General features: G+C 44.0%; 1 pseudogene; it reads right to left on the reverse strand.

Moving 5' to 3' along the window:
- Positions 1-648: 648 nt before the first annotated feature.
- On the reverse strand, positions 649-1,883 carry LOC116888512 (annotated as a pseudogene).
- Between the last annotated feature and the right edge of the window lie 9,268 nt (positions 1,884-11,151).

Below are 11,151 nucleotides of genomic sequence, written 5' to 3' on the forward strand. Positions count from 1 at the left end.
GTACCGCGGGGCCCGGTTACTCGGGTCCCTCCTTCTTCAAAATGGATCTGAGCTTTTAATTTGGTAAGCAAGTCACGGCCCAGCAGAGGGTATGGGCAGTCGGAACATGTAAGAAGGAATGGGTCACCTTACCAGCAGCCAGCTGAACCCGTGGATCTGTAGTCCAACGGTATCTCTTTGCTGCCAGTGGCTCCTTGTATCCAGGCCCGTCCAGTGCTGGTTGTCCAGGGGCCTGGGTGAGACTGAGTGTTGGGCTCCCTGTGTCCACCAGAAAGTGACTGGCTGCTCCCAACTTCAAGAGTTATCTGGGCTCAGGAGGGCTCCTGGCCCTGACCTCCCTAATCTTCATCTAGGGCCAAGAGGGGAGGTCTGTGGGCAGGTCTTCAAGCCAGGCTGGGTTTTCTTAGGGCAATCTCTGACCCAGTGTCCTCTTTCTTTGCAACAAGCATTGATCTATCTAGCTTTGGCCCTTTAGAACTCCCACCCTCTCTCCCCTTTTCTCTTGACCCCTGAACTCGGTGGCCAAGATTGACTCAACTCTCTGCTTCTTTTTTAAGTTTCTCTCATCCTTTTCTCCCATTACTCTATCTTCCTTTTCTTCTTGTGTCTCTCTCTTGTTATAAATTCTTTCTGCCTCCTTAAGTAAATCTATAATGTATACCCTTGTAAATTTTCTAGTCTCTGTAGCTTGGCCCTGATATCTGGTGCTCCCTGCCAGATGAAAGGACATGGACACCTGTCCTTGTCCTGGATCATCTGGATCATAAGGGGTATACATGCGATAAGCTCATAAGTCTCTCTAGGAAGGCTGAGGAGTCTCCGCATTCTCTTGTACCACTTGTTTCACCTGAGCCAAATTAGTGGGGCATCGTACGCCCTCGGAGACCCTTCTAGGACAACTGGCGATAAAAGGCGTAGGTGTCTCTACCTTCAGCTGGTGGTAAATCCCAATCAGGTCTCTCATAAGTGGGAATCGTCATCGATCTCTTCCGGCAGCAAGGTGGGGCGTCCATTGTCCCCCAAAACATGTTTCCTGGCCTCTAAGAGCACTCTCTGCTTCTCCTCAGAGGTCAGGAGGGCCTTTAAAAGTTGCTGGATATCATCCCAAGTGGGCTGATGGGTAAGCAAGACAGATTCTATCAGGTCGGTGAGAACCACCGGATCCTTAGAAAAGGGGGGGTTCTGTTGTTTCCAGTTATATATGTCGGCCGCTGAGAACGGCCAGTATTACGTCTGGCTGCCAGCCCCTTGTCTAAGCAGAAAGGCCTGGGAGGTGGAGTCTGGCACCACCGAGTCGTCCCCATGATCTTCCAGCCACAGGAAGGGGCCACTCGTGTCCGCAGTCCCCTAGCAGGCAGCTCCGTCCTCTTCTCTGGGGCTGTGGGTACAGGGCAGGAGGAGGTTCTTCAACAGGAGATCTATAAAGGGGAATTTGGGTCCTCTGGGAGGACAGGTTTCGGGGGAGGGACTTTGGGAGACTCTTCCTTAGTTAGAGCAGGATAGAGAGAGGAAGAAGCAACCAAAGGGTCAGGTGGGCTCGGGGAAACAGGTTTAGGGGAATCAGGAAGCCAATTCGGGTCCACAAAGGGTTCTGCCCAAGGAGGAGGGCTAAATGCCAAGCTCTCCCAGGTGACAATGTAGGGCACCTGGTCAGGGTGTCCATACGGCTTCTGGCAGAAAATCAGGTCCTTAACCTGCAAAATAGTGGTCTTGTTAAAAGTGCCGTTCACCGGCCATCCCACATTGTAAGTGGGCCACTCGGACGTGCAGAGGGTCTGCCATTTTCCTTTCTTGATCTCAACCAACTGATCACGTGCTCGGTCTCGGACGTCCTTCCAATGGTCTAGAGTGAAACTCAAGGGGGTTGTTAGCGATTGTTTCATGGTAGCTTCAAAGAAAATTAAGGCACAAATTAGACAGACAAATCCAACGATCAGACAAACAACAGACAGATGCGCCGCGAGGCTTCGACGTAAAACCCAAAACAAAGAGTCAGATGGAGGTGCTGAGGGTCCTGGGCCTTCTCCTCCAACCAAAACCACGTATCCCTCCGATGCGGGCTGAGCCCCAAAAAGAACAGGCTCCCCAGACACCCTTGAGCGTCTTCCAGGGCTGCAGGGGAGAAGTCCGACCTCGTCAGCTCCTTCTCTGACCCGCCCAAACGGAGGCGCTGAGGGTCCTGAACCCTGAGACACCGAAGGCCCTGGGCCTTCTCCTCCGACCAAAACCCAGATCTCAGTCCAAAACTGAGACGAACTGAACACGTGCACAGGACAAGACAAGACAAGACAAGACAAGACAGGGCAAGACACGACAGATCCCGGCCAGCTAACATCCCGGTGGGTGGTTGGTGATCTCTGGGCGGAGGATCTCCACGTCCCGGGCGAGCCCCCAAAATGAAAGACCTCCGGAGAGGACCTTTCCCTCAGGAGGAGACCCTAAGCCCCTAATGACCGAGCCGAGGCCACTTTCGGATGCAATCAGCAAGAGGGTTTATTGGAAAACACAGGTACCTGTGGGCACACAGTCTCTTGGAGGACTTGCTTGTAGCAGCTCCAGCATGGGGCTTTTATAGGGTTTGGGAAGCAGAAGCGGGCGTGCAGAAGCAGATGCATAGTTATGGGGATTGGTGGATTTAAACGAGGCATATAGACATGTTCACATATGATTGGTTTATTTACATGATGAGGTAATAAGGTATAGCTACACACATTGGCAGGTTTGAATCATATTTAATGAGGTTGTAACATGGTAAAAAGTACGTACGGCTGGGATGTCCCTGAACGTCAGGGGCTAAGGGCTTATCCTTCCTGCCAGATCCCCTGTACTCCTAGTCTGTTCTGTATTCCTTTCCTTTTATGGTCTGTTAGTTTTAACGGTGACTTGGCCCTAGGTATCTGGGCGTGCCTGGGCTCGTTCAAGCCTGTTGCAGCTCTGAGTTAAGACTCATGGGATGGGTCTTTCATGAGAAAAATCTATACCACTTTAACCAATGTAGCCTTCATGACTCTATATTCAGAATCACATGGATATATTGTCAAATTTGACTACCAGTTTGAGGTGAGTCTTGGCATCCTGAATCACATTTGAAGAAGCTGTGATTTATTGTGGCCTTTCAATTTTTAGGACTATATAATTTAAATGTCATTATACACAATTTTAGAACCAGAGAGCTTGTTTGTTTTCATTTCTATATTTTTATTTTACTGAAAACACTTTATTTTGCTATGTACTACATTTCCAAGCACACAGCTCAGTTTATACCCCAGGAGGCCTGCTGATTCCAGGGACAACCCAGTGAGATCTTTATGCCCCAATTCCCTATCAGCTGGGTCTCCTCATCTGCTCCTCCCAAGCCCAGTAGTCCTGACTTCTTCTTTGTCCTATGTGCTCCATTTCCAGGCCCATACCCAGAGGACTGCTACCAATAGGGACTACAAAGTGAGATTCCATCATCTCCAATTTCCTGTCTGTAGGGACCTCTCCTGGCAAGCCCAGGAGTGATGACCACCACCCTATCCCTGGTGCATACCATTTTCCAGCCTACATGTGTGTATTCTAGGAGGCCTGCTGCTGTAAGAGAATACAAATGAGACTTATCCCTCCCATCTCCAGCACCCTTGTACCCCTAAATCACTCACAACAGCTGCAAACTGCACCTGCTTCTGAGAGCTCCAGTTTTTGGACCAAAACTGTCTGGATTATTGGAGCCTGCAAACACTAAAGACAACCAGATGACTAAAGACCAGCAAAAGAACACCACCAACAAGAGCAAGGGGAATATAGTACCACCAGAACCTACCTATCTTACTACAGCAAGCCCTAGATACCATAACAGAGCACAGCACAAGAAAATGGCTTTAAATGCATATTGCGAATATGATAGAGGCTTTTAAAGAGAAAATGAATAAAACCCTTAAAGAATGGCAGGAAATTACTGTATGGCAGAGTTTAGACAAAATGCTAACATTCCCCAATTTTGATTTAATTCAAAAAGAAAAATTAGAAAGAGGTGATGGTAGAGCAGGAATATGGTTGCCATGATCTTTAGCTACTTCCTGCTGATTTTTTTTTTTTTGGAGATGTGTCTCTAGGAGACCTAGAAAAATGGGTATGGGGATGTTGGTGTAGTCTTAGGAGAGTTTTCTGTTTCCTTGCTGTCCACAGTCTGTGGAAACCATCTATGGATAGTTCAGAAAGAACAGGTCCAGTTGAAGTATCTATGTCTGTGATAGAAGATAGGGACACCTTGGGATTGCTTTTCTGGAGTTGTCCTGGGTGTAGTAAATGCCTGGACATGACAACATGCTAACACACACACAGACACACACACACACACACACACACACACACACACACACACACACACACGTACACACAATAGGGGGAGAATAAAGATAAGGATGCGCGGGAGAAAGAAAATTTTCTTAAGTGTTCATTTGAAACCCTTAGGTCTGGGTGGTTATAGGTGAGTCCCAATTCCAGGGCATTTTCTTAGGTGTTCATTTGAAACCTTTAGGTCTTGGTGTTTGAGAGTGAGTGCCAATTTTATGGCACAGGGGAGAAATCCCACCCCTTGGAATAGGTAGTAAGTGTGAACTTTAGGTTATTGATTAGCACATGTACTTATCTGAATGGAATTTATTTGGTCCATGAGAGGTAGATCTGAGTGGGTTTCCTATAACTTATTGAAAGATCCCCGAAGAGAGACCCTTTCTAAAGTCACGGGAAATCGTGGACCCCAGACACAGAGAGACCATTTTGGATGTAATAAGCAAAGGCGAGGTTTATTACGGAGATCTATTACGGGGATCTCCGGGTTGACACATATCCTGCGCAGGAGACAGAGGTGTCGACCCCGAAACTCAAAAGTCAGGGGTTTACATAGGGAAGGCTAGGGGGTTTGGTGCAGTTACACACAACTGGCTAATTTCTGGCACAGCTATAAGTGATTGGCTCATTCAAACATGGCAGTGAGATTACAGCACAGCAGAAGAGTACGTGCTGACTGGGGCGTTCAGGATTTTAGAAGCCAGGGAAGTATCAGGGTTTGAAGGACATCTGGTTAAGGTGTGACTCTGAGTAAGCTGGGGGAGGTGCCCTTCTGTATCTTTATGGCCTGTCAGTTTTGGCTGTAGGGCAGGCCCCGCCCTGCCATGGACAGTGTTTAGAAACTTACTCTTTTAATTTTATATTTTAAACCTTAAATCTGTATAATTTTCTTTTCATTATAAGTTTACAAAAGAGATAACAACATGAGTTAACATCATGAACATTTTTTAAAATGACCTTTTTTGTGAAGCAGAAGGAACAAGAAAGGTGTGTTGCTTCTTTCTTGTAGACTGAATATATGTCACTTTAAATTTAATTAAAAGACAATCAAAGAAAACTTAAAATTTGAATGTGTGATTATACAGTTGGATCATATAGTGGAATGCTTTATTAGGGTTAGGCCTATTTATATGAACTCCATTGGTTAGTGTTAGGACAATGGCATAGCAGGAAGAGGAATTTTGAAGAATTTAGTCAATGGAAACCGAGTTTAAGTAAGGAAGTTTACATCTGTGAAAGCTTACATCTGAACTAGTTGCTGGAAACTGAGTTTAAGTTGTTAAGTAACAGTCACTGTTTTTGATAGCTGAGTAGTACTCCATTGTGTAGATGTACCATATTTTCTGTATCCATCCTCTGTTGAAAGATATCTGGGTTCTTTCCAGATTCTAGCTATTATAAATAAGGCTACTATGAATATAGTGGATCATGTGTCCTCATTATATGTTAGAGCATCTTTTGGGTATATTCCCAGGAGTGGTATAGCTAGGTCCTCAGGTCGTATTATGTTCAATTTTCTGAGGAACCTCTAGACTGATTTCCACAGTGGTTGTACCAGCTTGCAATCTTACCAACAATGGAGAAGAGTTCCTGTGTCTCCACATCATTGACAGCATCTGTTATCACCTGAGATTTTTATCTTAGCCTTTCTCACTGGAGTGAGGTGGAATCTCAGGGTTGTTTTGATCTTCATTTCCCTGGTGACTAAGGATGTTGAACATTTCTTTAGGTACATCTCAGCCATTCTATATTCTTCAGAAGAGAATTCTTTGTTTAGCTCTCTACCCCATTCTTAATAGAGTTATTTGAATTTCTGATGTATAAGTTCCTGAGTTCTTTGTATATATTGAATATTAGCCCTCTCTCAGATGCAGGCTTAGTAAGGATCTTTTCTCAATCTATTGGTTGCCGTTTTGTCCTAATCACAGTGCCCTTTGCCTTACAGAAGCTTTGCAGTTTTATGAGATCCCATTTGTCGATTCTTGATCTTAGAGCATAAGCCATTGGTGTTTTGTTCAGGAAATTTTTTCCAGTGCCCATGTGTTTGATGCTTCCCTACTTTTTCTTCTATCAGTTTGATTGTATCTGGTCTTATGTTGGGGTGCTTGATCCACTTGGACTTACACTTTGTACAGGGTGATAAGAGTAGGCCAATTTGCATTGTTCTACATGCTAACCTCCAGTTGAACCAGCAACCTTTGTTGAAAATGCTATCTTTATTCCACTGGATGGTTTTATTTCCTTTGTCATAGATCAAGTAACCATAAATATTTGGGTTCACTTTTGGGTCTTCGATTCTACTCCATCGATCTACCTGACTGTCTCTGTACCAATACCATGCAGTTTCTATCACTCTGTAATACAGCTTGAGGTCAGGGATGGTGGTTCGCTCAGAAGTTCTTTTATTGTTGAGGATTGTTTTTACGATCTTGGGTTTTTTGTTATTCCAGATTGCTCTTTCTTATTTTATGAGTAATTGAATTGGAATTATGATGGGTATTGCATTGAATCTGTAAATTGTTTTGGGAAAGATGGCCATTTTTACAATATTAATCCTGCCAATCCATGAACATGTGAAATCTTTCCATCTTTTGCGATCTTCAATTTCTTTCTTCAGAGACTATAACTTGGTTAGAGTCACACTGAGGTATTCTTTTCTTTCTTTCTTTCTTTTTTTTTTTTGGTTTTTTTTTTTTGGAGCTGGGGACCGAACCCAGAGCCTTGCGCTTCCTAGGCAAGCGCTCTACCACTGAGCTAAATCCCCAACACCACACTGAGGTATTTTATTAACATATTTGTGACTATTTTGAAAGGTTTCATTTCTTTCTCATCCTGTTTATCCTTTTAGTAGAGGAAGACTACTGATTTGTTTGAGTTAATTTTATATCCAGCCTCATTGCTGAAGTGGTTTATCAGGCTTAGTAGTTTTCTGTTGTACCTTTTAGGGTCACTGGGTTGTGCCTCTTTTAAGAGGGCCTATTCTTGCTCCTGGTAATATTAGTCCCCAGAATTTTATAACATTTACATAGGGATAAAATTAGGTTGGATGACAGGAAATAGAAGACCAATAAGGGAGAGGAATGTACTCGGAAGGGGGAGGATCACATCGTCAAAATCAAAGAGACCTTCTGTTAAATTAGGATCACCATAGCCTGTAATAGTGTATTAGGAGGGGTGGAAGTAATATGTGGAATTACATATATTCATTCTACTAGTGAACTGTACTCTATGCTCTAAGGTAGATGTCACTGTTGTCATTCTTTAAAATTTAATATAATGATGTTTTAATACCAGGGCCCGTAAGTTTTCCTTCCTAATCAATGTCAATTGGGCATAATAAAAACACTCATATTGGAGGCAAGTATAAAATACACCATAAGTCACTGTTTCCAAAAATAAAACATAAGCCATGTCTCAGTTGTAGGCCTCTGAACCTGGACACCCAGATGTGGCTCCTATTTTTTCATGTGATATATACAAATTTGATATCAAAGTAGTTTTATGTTTTGTTCTGGTATATATTCTATGCCAATACATAGCCCAAGCTGGCCTAAAATTTACTATGTAACTCTGGATGGCATGAAAGAAACTTTGCTCATACCATAATCTCCCAAGTTCTGGTATTCTAATTTTCAAGGGTCCTTCGGAGTTAGAAATAAGTGTTAATATATGTTTGGCAAGAATCAATATGGATTATAAAGAATGAGACAATTGAAAATGTCTTGAAATCCCAACACTCTACTTTTGACCCTGAATACCTTAAAAACGCAAAACCAGGACCACCTGGGACACAACAAGCAAAGGTGAGCATCAGCCTGCTCTCTGACCTCTACCATATGTCACAGATGACAGCCCAGTAGACCATACCCAGCGAAATTTTAATCATCATAAATGGAGACAACAAGACATTTAGTCCATGACAAAACAAAATTTAAACACCATTTATCATCAAATACAGCCCTACAGAAGACACTAGTTGGAAAATTCAAACCCAAGCAGGCTAAGTACACCCAAGCAAACAGAGGAAATAAATAACACTACACAAGCAAACAAAATGTTAGGGAAATACACACACACACACACACACACACACACACACACATACACACATACACACACACAGAAAGAGAGAGAGAGAGAGAGAGAGAGAGAGAGAGAGAGAGAGAGAGAGAGATTTTACCACTAACATCAAAATAGCACAAATTAATTTTGGTCATTAATATCTCAACACCAATAGACTAGATCCCCCAATAAAAAGACACAGGAGAATGGATGAAAGTAACCCATAATACTGCTCAATAAAACACACCTTAGCAATAAAAATAGTTATTTCCTCAGAATAAGGAGGTTGAAAAAGGTATTCCAAGCAAATGGACCCAAGAAGCAAGCTGGAGTCAACATTTTAATATTTAATAAAATAGACATTCAACCAAAATTAATTAAAAGAGATTGTAAAGGACATCTCATACTTCTCAAAGGAAAAAGCCATCAATATGAAATCTCAATACTTAACACCTATGCTCCAAATACAAGGGAACCCACATTTGTAATAGAAATAGTACTAATCAGATCAAGCTCAACACATTAATGATTGGGGGATTTCAACACCCTACTCTCATCAATGAACAGATTATGGAGACAGAAACAATGAAATAGACATTATTACTAAAATAGATCCAACATATAGAACATTTTACACCAATATATAAGAATATATTTTTGTCTCAGCACCTCACAGAGCATACTACAAAATTGAATATATACTTGGTCACAAAGTAAGACTCGATTGATACAAGAACATTGAATTAGCCCCTTGTATCTCATCAGATCACCATGGATTAAAGGTGGACTTCAACAACAACAGAAGCAACAAACAGCCTAAAAACATATGAAAACTGAAAAGCTCTCCTCTACTCCATAATCACTGGGTCAGGGAAGAAGCAAAGAAAGAAATAAAAGATGTTCAGAGGGCTAAGAAGGAGGGGGATAAATTCTGGAGTGTAAAAAGCAAGAGACAATAAAATGGAAAAGAAAGGAAAATGAGTTCAAGAAAATATGTAGGACAGATATTTTGAAGTATATTCAATACAAACCTTTAACACAGAAAAAAGAAATTAAAGACTTTTTAGAATTCAATGAAAATGAGGGCACTACATATACAAAATTATTGGACACCAATGAAAACAGTGCTAAAGGAAAACTTTAGACTCCAGAGGAAAACAACCTAATGCCATCTGGGACCCCGGTGCACGGGGGCCCCCCGGGAAAAGGTGGCACAGGCCCTCCTTGTTGCCTCCTTCACGGAGAGCTCAAAAGCAGGCCCCCAAGAGCAACTTGAACTGCGGGACCACAGGTAAGACCAACTTTTCTGCTCCAAGCGACCTGCCTGGTGGACTCAGGACACAGGCTCACAGGAACAGCTGAAGACCAATAGACAGGAAAGACTACATGCCGAAAGAAGAACACTCTGTTCCCATAACTGGCTGAAAGAAAACAGGAAAACAGGTCTACAGTACTCCTAACACACTGGCCTAGAGGATGGTCTAGCCACTGTCAGAAATAGCAGAACAAGGTAACACCAGAGACAACCTGATGGTGAGAGGCAAGCACACAAACCCAAGCAACAGACCAAGGCTACAAGGCATCAACACAGCCCAATTCTCCCAGCAAAGCAAACACTGAATATCCAAACACACCAGAAAAGCAAGATCTAGATTTAAAATCATATTTGATGGGCACTGGAAAAAATTTCCTGAACAAAACACCAATGGCTTATGCTCTAAGATCAAGAATTGACAAATGGGATCTCATAAAACTGCAAAGCTTCTGTAAGGCAAAGGACACTGTGGTTAGGACAAAACGGCAACCAACAGATTGGGAAAAGATCTTTACCAATCCTACAACAGATAGAGGCCTTATATCCAAAATATACAAAGAACTCAAGAAGTTAGACCGCAGGGAGACAAATAACCCTATTAAAAAATAGGGTTCAGGCTCTCTGCACCCAAATCCCGTGGGAGGGAGAGCTAAACCTTCAGAGAGGCGGACACGCCTGGGAAACCAGAAGAGACTGCACGCTGCACACAGTACTGATCTCAGAGGAAAACACCAAAAGATATCTGGAACCCTGGTGCATGGAACCTCCCGGAAAGGGCGGCGCAGATCTTCCTGGTTGCTGAGGCCGCAGAGAGCTCATAGGCAACACCCCGTGAGCAAACTTGAGCCTTGGGTCCACAGGTAAGACCAACTTTTCTGCTACAAACAACTTGCCTGGTGAACTCAGGTCTCACAGAGGCGGAGTTCCTCTGGGACCGGACACTTCCGGTGTTTGGCCAGAGTCCGGGGCCGGCGAATCCCTGCCCTCAGCAGCTCTCTGCTCCCAGACCCCCTGGAGGGGAGTTCTCGACGCCTGGTCAGGCGGGCACTCCTGAGGCAGCAGAGCGGAGGAGACCACCAACGCTGCCACCCTGCCCACATCCCTGGCCCAGGAGGAAACTGTATACGCCCTCTGGGTACCCATGAGGAGGGCTCAGGAGCAGCAGGTCCACTCGTCTGAGACACACGCACCTGAAGGGACCGACCGGATAAACACTTCTGCACCCAAATCCCGTGGGAGGAGAGCTAAACCTTCAGAGAGGCAGACACGCCTGCAAAACCAGAAGAGACTGCTCTGCACACATTACTGATTCCGGAGGAAAACACCAACTCCATCTGGAACCTGGTACCGGAGGCTCCCGGGAAGGGCGGCGCAGATCTTCCTGGTTGCCGCCCGCGGAGAGCCCGTGGGCAGCACCCCTCATGAGTGAACTTGAGCCTTGG

This window comes from Rattus rattus, chromosome X, assembly GCF_011064425.1.
Source record: "Rattus rattus isolate New Zealand chromosome X, Rrattus_CSIRO_v1, whole genome shotgun sequence".
Taxonomy (NCBI): domain Eukaryota; kingdom Metazoa; phylum Chordata; class Mammalia; order Rodentia; family Muridae; genus Rattus; species Rattus rattus.